Here is a 9,720-nt window from a genome sequence, read left to right on the forward strand (position 1 = left end):
TGATACAGCCCCAAGTTTATTTCTATTTTTGTTTCCCTTGCCTCAGGAGACCTATCTAGAAAAATATTGCTACAGCCAATGTCAGAGAGATTAATGCCTGTTGTTCTCTCTTCAAGAATTTTTATGGTTTCCAATCTCTCATTTAGGTCTTTAATCCATTTTGCATTTATTTTTGTGTATAGTGAAAGAAAGTGGTCCAGTTTCTTCCTTTTGCATATTGCTGTCCAGTTTTCCCAAGACAGATTATTGAAGAGACATCTTTTTCCCATTGTATATTCATTCCTCCTTTGTCAAATTAATTGGTGATATAATTGTGGGCTTATTTCTGGGTTTTCTATTCTGTTCCATTGATCTGTGTGTCTGTTTTTATGCCTGTGCCATACTGATTTATTTATTTATTTATTTATTTATTTATTTATTTAGAGAATGCAAATGAGTGGGGGAGGAGCAGAGAGAGAATCCCAATCAGACCTGTACTGACAGTGCAGAGCCTGGCACGGGGCTCAATCCCAAGAACTGTGAGATCATGACCCAAACGGAAACCAAGAGTCAGATGCTCAACCAACTTAGCCATCCAGGCACCTCCCATACTGTTTTAATTACTGCCACTTTTTAATATAATTTGAAATCTGGAATTATGATTTCTCCTATATCGTTTTTCTTTTTCAAGATGTTTTAGCTATTCAGGGTCTTTTGTGGTTCAATACAAGTTTTAGGATTGTTTGTTCTAGTTCTGTGAAAAATGCTATTGGTATTTTGATAGAGATTGCATTAAATACGTAAATGCTTTGGGTAGTATAGCAGTTTAACAATATTCTTAGAATCCAGGAGCATGGAATATTTTCCCATTTCTTTGTGTCATCTTTATTTCTTTCATCATCATTTTATAATATTCAGAGTACAGGTCTTTCACCTCTTTGGTTAAGTTTATTCCCAGATATTTTATTGTTTTTGTTGCAATGTAAATGAGATTGTTTTCTTCATTTCACTTTCTGCTGCTTCATTATTAGTGTACAGGAATGCAACAGATTTCTGTACATTGACTTTGTATCCTGTGACTTTACTGAATTTATTTTTCTGATAGTATTTTTGTGGCATATTTAGGGTCTTCTGTATATAGTATCATGTCATCTGTAAGTAGAGTTTTTACTTCTCTCTTACCAATTTCGATGGCTTTTATTTCTTGTTTGATTGCTGTGTCTAGGACTTCCAGTACTATGGTGAATAAAAGTAGTGAGAGTGGATATTCTTGTCTTCTTCCTGACCTTAGGGGAAAAGCTGTCACTTTTTTTCCCCATTGAATGTGATGTTCGCTGTGGGTTTTTCATATGAAACTTTTATTATGTCGAGGTATATTCGACATATTCCCTCTAGACCTCCTTTGCAAAGTGTTTTTATCATGAATGGATGTCGTACTTTGCCAGATGCTTTTTCTTCACCTGTTGAAATGATCATATGGTTTTTATCCTTTCTCTTATTGATGTGATGTGTCACGTGATTGTTGATTGTGACTATTGAACCACCCTTGCATCCTAGCAATAAAGGCCACTTTATTGTGGTATATGATTTTTAAAAATGTATTGTTGGATTGGGTTTGCTAAAAACTTGTTGAGGATTTTTGCATCTTTATTCATGAGAGAGATTGGCCTGTAGTTCTCTTTTTTGTTGTGTCCTTATCAGGTTTCGGTATCAGGGTGATGCTGGTTTCATAGAATGAATTTGGAAGTTTTCCCTCCCTCCTCTTGTATTTATTTGGAATAGTGTGAGAAGAATGAGGTATTAACTCTTCTTTAAATGTTTTGTATAATTTGCCTGTGAAGCCATGTGGTTCTTGACTTTTGGATTTTTTTGGAGTTTTTTGATTACTGCTTCAGTTTCATTGATGGAATTGGTTTTCTATTTCTGCTTTAGTTTTGGTAGATTATATGTTTCTAGGAATTTATCCATTTCTTCTAGGTTTTCTAGTTTGTTGGAATATAGGTTTTCATAATACTGTTACAATTGCTTATATTTCTGTGGTGTTGGTTTTTATTTTTCCTCTTTCATTGATTTTATTTGGATCCTCTTTACTCTTTTTTTGTTTTGTTTTTTGATGAGTCTTGCTAGAGGTTTATCAGATTTTTTTTTAAAGGAATAAGCTCCTGGTTTCATGGATCGTGTATGTGTGTGTGTGTGTGTGTGTGTGTGTGTGTTTATTTTCCACATCATTTATTTCTGCTCTAGTCTTTATTCCTTCATTCCTTTTGCTGGGTTTGGCTTTCATTTGTTCTTTTTATAACTCCTTTAGGTATAGGTTAGGTTGTTTATTTGAGATTTTTCTTCTTGAGGTAGGTTTGTATTGCTATAAACTTCCTCTTAGAACAGCTTTAGCTGCATTCCAAAGGTTTTGGACTGTTGTTTTTTCATAATCATTTGTCTTCATGTATTTTTACATTTTTCTCTTTGAATTCTTTGTTGATTCATTTATTGTTTGGTAGCATGTTATTTAACCTTCATGATTTGTGTTCTTTCCAGATATTTTCTTGTGGTTGATTTCTAGTTTCATAGCATTATAGTCCGAAAAGATGGATGGTATGACTTTGATTTTTTTGAATTTGTTGAGACTTGTTTTTTGGCCTAATTTCCATGTGGACTTGAAAAGAGTATGTGTTCTGCTCTTTTAGGATGGAATGCTCCAGATATGTCCATGAAATCCATCTGGTCCAGTGTGTCATTACAACCACTATTTCCTTGTTGATTTCCTGTTTGGATGATATATCCATTGATATAAATGGGGACTTTATTATTTATAATGGATTTTATTATATTTTTATAGTGGATTTATTATTTATTGATGCAAGTGGGATGTTAAAGTCCCCTATTACTGTATTACTATCGGTTATTTCCTTTATGTTTGTTATTAACTGTTTTGTGTATTTGTCTGCCTCCATATTGGGTACATAAGTATTTGCAATTATTATATCTTCATGTTGGATCGTCCCCTTTATTATTATTATATAGTCTCTTTGTTTCTTCTTACAGTCTTTGTTCGAAAGTATATTTTGTCTGATATAAGTATTGTTACTCTAGCTTTCTTTTAACATCCATTGCATGATAAATGTTTCTCTATCCCGTTACTTTCAGATGATACTGGGTGCATTCAAGGTGGTATGGCTATGGAATCCATTCCCTTATTTTCAATCTGCAGATGTCTTTCAGTCAGAAATGAGTCTCTTGTAGGTAGCATTCAGATGGGGCTTATTTCTTTTATGCACTCTGTCACGTGATGTCTTTTCATTGGAGCATTTAGTCCATATACCTTCAGAGTAATTATTGATGGATATATATTTATTGCCATTTTGTTACTTGTTTTGTGGTTGTTTCTATAGATTTCCTCTGATCCTTTCTTGCTCTCTTTCATGGTTTGTTGGTTTTCTTTAGTGGTATGCTTGGATTTCTCTCTCTATTCTTTGCACATCTATTACTGGGTTTTGATATGCGGTTACCATTAGGTTTATATATAACATGTTCTGCATATAGCAGTTTGTATTAAATTGATGGCCGCTTAAGTTTAAACTCACTCCTCACTCTTTACTCCCCCAACCCATGTTTTAGATATATCATATGATATTTTATATCCTTTCATTTTATGAATACCTTGATTGATTTTTACAGAAGTAATTATTTTTACTACTTTTGTGTTTTTTACTTTTCATACTCTCACTCATGGTCTTTCCTTTCCAGAGTCCCCTTTAATATTTCTTGCAGGGCTGGTTTAATGGTCATTAACTCCTTTAGCGTTTGTCTGAGAAACTCTCTCTCCTTCTATTCTGAATGAAGACCTTTAAAATTTTATGTAGTCAGCTTTATCCACTTTGTATGTGTTTTGGGTTTAATGTTATGCTTAAAGAAGTCCTTCTCATAAATTATGTAAAAGAACAACAACTGTCTTGTGACTAGTACTTTTATGGTTTAGGTTTTTACATTTAAATATTTTATCTATCTGGAATTTATTTCGGTATAAAGAAATGAAGAAGAGATTCATTCTTTCTGGATGGCCTAGCTAGTTATCTTAAACTATTTATTGAATAATATGTATTTTCTCCATTGAATTAAAAACTTGTCTCTATGTAAACCAAACTTTAGTCTACTTCTGTTTTTTCTATAAACTTCCATTCATCTGACTATCAATTATTGAGCCAGTATAAGAATACTTTAATTATTATGTCTTTATAATATAGTCTAATATCTGCTAGGGCTAGTACTACTCCCATGCTTTTCTTTTTCATACGTACTGGGGCTTTTCTTGTGTTTTACTTTTTGGTGTAAATTTTAGAGTCTATCTGAAGATCCTACTCTCCCTTCAACTCTCCTCCAATTGTTTCCTTTTTATATTGATCATGTCAAATTTATAGATTTAATGCAGAGGAGATAGATATCTTTGTACGGAGTCTTTCTATTGAAGAAAAAATATCTTTCTATTTAAATATTTTATTTTCCATTAGATGGTTGTAATTACTTCATATAGGTATTACATATTGCTTAAGCTTTTTCTAGTTATTTTTTCTTTTGGATTATAATTTTAAGTGATATCTTTGTTTCCATTCTATTATCTGGTTGGTTGGTGTTTTTAGAAAAGCTGCTGATTTTTTTTACATTAATTTTGTAAACAATTATCTCAGTCTTATTGTTTGGGGTTATTTTTTCAGTTGATTCTCTTTGGTTTTCCAGATATACATTCATAGTATCTACACAGTCACTTCCCTCTTTCTGTCTGATTTTCATCGTTTCTTATGATTTTGAAGGTATGAAAATTATGGCATCTTAATAGGACATATTTTCCCACCCTGATTTCGAGGACAATCGGGCCTCTGTGCCAGGAGCTTTGACCTCTGAACAAAGTGTGGTAAGAAGTGGTAGAGTGAGTAATCAGCAGGGACTCTGGCTTGAAGTGGTTGGATTCACATCTCAGAATCACCGTTTATCAGCTCTATGATCTTGGGTAAGTAAATTCTCTGTGTCTCACTTTCTCACTGATAAAATCATAGGGTCCACCTCATAGGGTGAGTGTGAGGACCAAATGAGTCCATACACAATTGCTTAGTCCTGTCATTGGCATATGGAAAGCTAGAGAGCGTTAAAAAAATGTCAGTTAATACTGTCATCAGAACCAATAGTCATGGACAGTTTTAGCAGAGCTTAGCTATAAAAATTTGTAACATATTTACTAGATCTTTACACATTTAAGAACCAACTTCCAAGCTCTTCAGCTTTTTTCCTTCATTAAAGGTAGTACTCCATAAAGAATCTAAGTCTGATAAATTTATTTACATTAAAGCGTACCTAACTGTCAGGTCTTAGAGGAGTTCCTCTTTTTCATGGGGACTTGCCTTTGACTGGACACAGAACCTGAGGGACTGAAGGAGCCCTGGAGGACTGCCTCGCAGGAGGAGGCGGTTGAGATCAGAGGGTTTGATGGGCGATCTTTAATTCAACACTGCACAAAGATAACCAAGACCATTTCCTGCCATAGAGGAGTAAACGATCTCACATGTGAGATAAACGTTCACACACGTAGCCAGAATTTGTTTTGCAGAGATCTCCGTTTGTTTATACAGTTTTGGACGACCTGCTGAACAAACCAGTGGGGATCTGTGTGAGGCACTCATGAGGCCGGGGGACTCACCCTGAGGCAAGAATTGAGGTTTGACAGCTTGATTGCTGGCAGGAGGTGGGGGTAATTTGAGATGTCCATCACTCAGAAATTGCAGCTGCCATTTACCGAATTCTTGTACTGGACCAGATCCTTTGATATGTCAGTATTATCTTCTGTAATCCTTTCCACAACTCTCAGACGAATGCATGATGGGCTTCATTTCACAGATAGGAAAACAGAGGTTTAGTGAGATAAAGAATTTGCCTAAAGCTAACCAAGTAGTAAAGGGCGGAATTGGGATTTGAACTGCTGTCTGTCTGTCTGCTGTCATCACCGCTATGCTTTATTCTGATGATTCTCTGATTTAGTTCACACGGGTTTTTGCTGGAGTTTAGGTGAGGTGCTCCGCTAGTGAGGGGCCTAAGAACTGTAAGAGTTCATTGGCCGAAATCTGTGGGACATTTCTACTTGACTCAACCTGCTTTGTAACTCATGCTGAGTTAGTTTGTCTAGTATAGTTATATAGGTTTATTACGTAAGAGTACTCAGCTGAGGGGGCCAGAGGAGGCTAAATCTAGATTGAACTCCACTTGCAAAGGGCACCTGGTGAGGAGCTGCATGTGTTAGAAGAATGAGTTGCCTTTTTCCACTTCCTATAGTGAAGACCTAATTGCAGCCCGACACACAGGACAACACAAAAAGGCATTATTGATATTTTCCTTATATGTAGTAGCCACTGGAGCACAGAAATAACAGTGCCCTGGGCAGTTGACCCAGCAGCTTTTAGACATGTCTGGGCATATCTCTTCTGCTCCAGGCTTTTTACATGAGTTTACTGGTTCATGATACCCCGCTGTGGGCAGCCTTACTCCAGATGTGGAATTGCTCTGGTTGGCAATCCATCCGCTCCTCCACTCCTCTGCATCTCCCCTTTTCTTACTTTCTCTACCTGGAACGGATTCAGGTTTTGTGGGACCTGGAGCTTATGAAATTTGAGGCCTCTTTCTGAAAAAATATCAAACTTTGAATACCAAATCAAGTGCAGAGTGTGGGAAGAGGCCCATGCAGGTGAGGAGGCCCTAAAGTGTCCACTTCATAGCCTCCCGGTAAATCTGCCTGTTTCTACCACACCTTTGCTTACCCTTTCTCCTGGGCCTTGTCCCCTGTCTCTGTCTGGCCCTCCTGCATGTACCTGACTGCAGCTGTGGCCTTCACCATTCTGCCAGCACATGACTTCAGGCCTCTGTGTCCCAAATACATGCTCATCCACAGGGGGAGGGGAGCAGGCCTGCCTTGTGCTGGTCTGCAGCCCTCCTCCTGACCTGCCTCCTTGTGGGCCTGCCTGATGAGGAAGGCAGCAGGCTGGACCGGAGAGGTGTGGAAGGACCCCAGGTGCTGGTGGCTTCACAGAACATGGGTGGCATCGGTGGGCATGGGCACCAAGAGTCGACCTCACCACGACGAGGCAGGGCAGGCTGGGAAAATGGTAGGGCACTAGAAGTCGGTCCTGGGAACCTCCACTGCCCTGCTCTATACCATCTGCAGTATTGTGTCCCCCAGCCCTGCCCATCCAAACACACAACTAACGTGCTGGGAGTAAACGCCAGGCTCTGATCTTATGCAGGCACATGGAAAATGAGCTAGAGGGGACTGCTGTGTGGTCTCATTAGGTGGTTGTGGGAGACACAAGGGTTAGACACACAGCCATGGAATAAGCCCAGTGGTGTAGGAAGTTATTAAGGTGCCAGGGCAGTGCAGGCTGCTCAGGGAAGGTAACAGGAGAGCTCGGACTTGAAGAATAGAAAGGTGTCTTTTGGGTGGCAAGTGGGGAATGGCCAGCATCCCAGACAGCAGCAAGAGGAGGAGGGCAGGTGTCAGCCCAGGGTTACCTCAGAGGGTGGAGGAAAGGGTCGGCAATCCCACGTCCACTTTTCAAAGAAAGCCCAGTGGTAGTCAGGTCTCAAACGGATGAGTTCTGTGCCCCTTCCCTGGAGTGGTGGCCCTGTGGCCCTAGAGACAGCTGGCCTCCAGATGGTCCTGGAGACCGGCTTTCAGGCCTCGTAATATTAAGGCTCTGGGAGGTAATGGGGAAGTTGGTACATCAGCATGAGATTTCAAAACATTTTCATTCAGGCACCTTGGATAAACCTCAAAGAGGGAGCTAGCAAGGGAGGGGGCACTTTTTTCTTTTTTTTTGAGTTTAAAGGAAGAAAAAAAGGTCTGCAAATTAGAAGAGCTCTGACAAGCTATCCAGGGAAGACACAATTACAGAGCAATCAGCCTGCGCAAGATTTATTTTATTTTTTGTATTTTATTTATTTTTATTATTTTTTTAATAGTTTATTGTCAAGTTGGTTTCCATACAACACCCAGTGCTCATCCCCACAAGTACCCTCCTCCATGCCCATCACCCCCCTCTCCTCTCCCCCATACTCCTCAGTCCTCAACATTCAAGAGTCCCTCATGGTTTGCCTCCCTCCCTCTCTCTCCCTGTTTCCCCCTTCTTCTCCCCCGCGGTCCGCTGTTAAGTTCCTCCTAATCCTCCTATACGTGCAAACATATGGTATCTGTCCTTCTCTGCCTGACTTATTTCGCTCAGCAAAACACCCTCAAGGTCCATCCATGTTGCTACACATGGACAGATTTCATTCTTTCTCATTGCCGAGCAGTATTCCATTGTATAGATAAACCTCATCTTTTTGATCCATTCATCCGTTGATGGACACTTAGGCTCTTTCCATGTTTTGGCTATTGTTGAGAGTGATGCTATGAACATTGGGGTCCATGTGCCTCTATGCATCAGCACTCCTGTATCCCTTGGGTAAATTCCTAGCAGTGCTATTCCTGGGTCCTAGGGGAGTTCTATTGTTCATTTTTTGAGGAACCTCCACACTGTTTTCCAGAGGGGCTGTACCAGTTTACATTCCCACCAACAGTGGAGGAGGGTGCCCGTTTCTCCACATCCTCACCGGCATCTAGAGTCCTCTGATTTGCTCATTTTAGCCGCTCTGACTGGCGTGAGGTGGTATCTCAGTGTGGTTTTAATTTGTATTTCCCTGATGAGGAGGGATGCTGAGCATCGTTTCATGTGTCTGTTGGCCATCTGGATGTCCTCTTTGGAGAAGTGTCTGTTCATATCTTCTGCCCATTTCTTCACTGGATTGTTTGTTTTTTGGGTGTGTAGTTTGATGAGTTCCTTATAGATTTTGGATACTAGCCCTTTATCTGATATGTCATTTGCAACTATCTTTTCCCATTCTGTCAGTCACCTATTAGTTTTATGGATTGTTTCCTTTGCTGTGCAGAAGCCTTTAATCTTGATGAGGTCCCAATAGTTTATTTTTGCTCTTGATTCCCTTGCCTTTGGGGATGTTGTCAAGTAAGAGATTGCTGCGGTGGAGGTCGTGGAGGTTGTTTCCTGCTTTCTCCTCTAGGGTTTTGATAGTCTCCTGTCTCACGTTCAGGTCCTTTATCCATTTTGAGTTTATTTTTGTGTGTGGTGTGAGAAAATGATCTAGTTTCATTCTTCTGCATGTTGCTGTCCAGTTCTCCCAGCACCATCTGTTAAAGAGGCTGCCTTGGAGTGCCTGGGTGGCTCAGTTGGTTAAGCGTCCGACTTCGGCTCAGGTCATGATCTCACGGTTTGTGGGTTCAAGCCCTGCGTTGGGCTCTGTGCTGACAGCTAGCTCAGAGCCTGGAGCCTGCTTCAGATTCTGTGTCTCCCTCTCTCTCTGATCCTACCCTGTTCATGCTGTCTCTATCTCTCTCTCAAAAATTAAAAAAAAAAAAAGAGGCTGTCTTTTTTTCCATTGGATACTCTTTCCTGCTTTGTCAAAGATTAGTTGGCTGTATACTTTTGGGTCGAGTTCTGAGTTCTCAATTCTATTCCATTGGTCTATGTGTCTATTTTTGTGCTAGTGCCATACTGTCTTGATGATGACAGCTTTGTAGTAGAGGCTAAGTCTGGGATGGCAATGCCTCCCATTTTGGTTTTCTTCTTCAATATTACTTTGGCTATTTGGGGTCTTTTGTGGTTCCATACAAATTTGAGGATAGTTTGTTCTAGTTTTGAGAAGTATGCTGGT

Source organism: Hyaena hyaena, unplaced genomic scaffold (genome assembly GCF_003009895.1).
Source record: "Hyaena hyaena isolate Hyena2069 unplaced genomic scaffold, ASM300989v1 scaffold_36, whole genome shotgun sequence".
Lineage (NCBI taxonomy): Eukaryota > Metazoa > Chordata > Mammalia > Carnivora > Hyaenidae > Hyaena > Hyaena hyaena.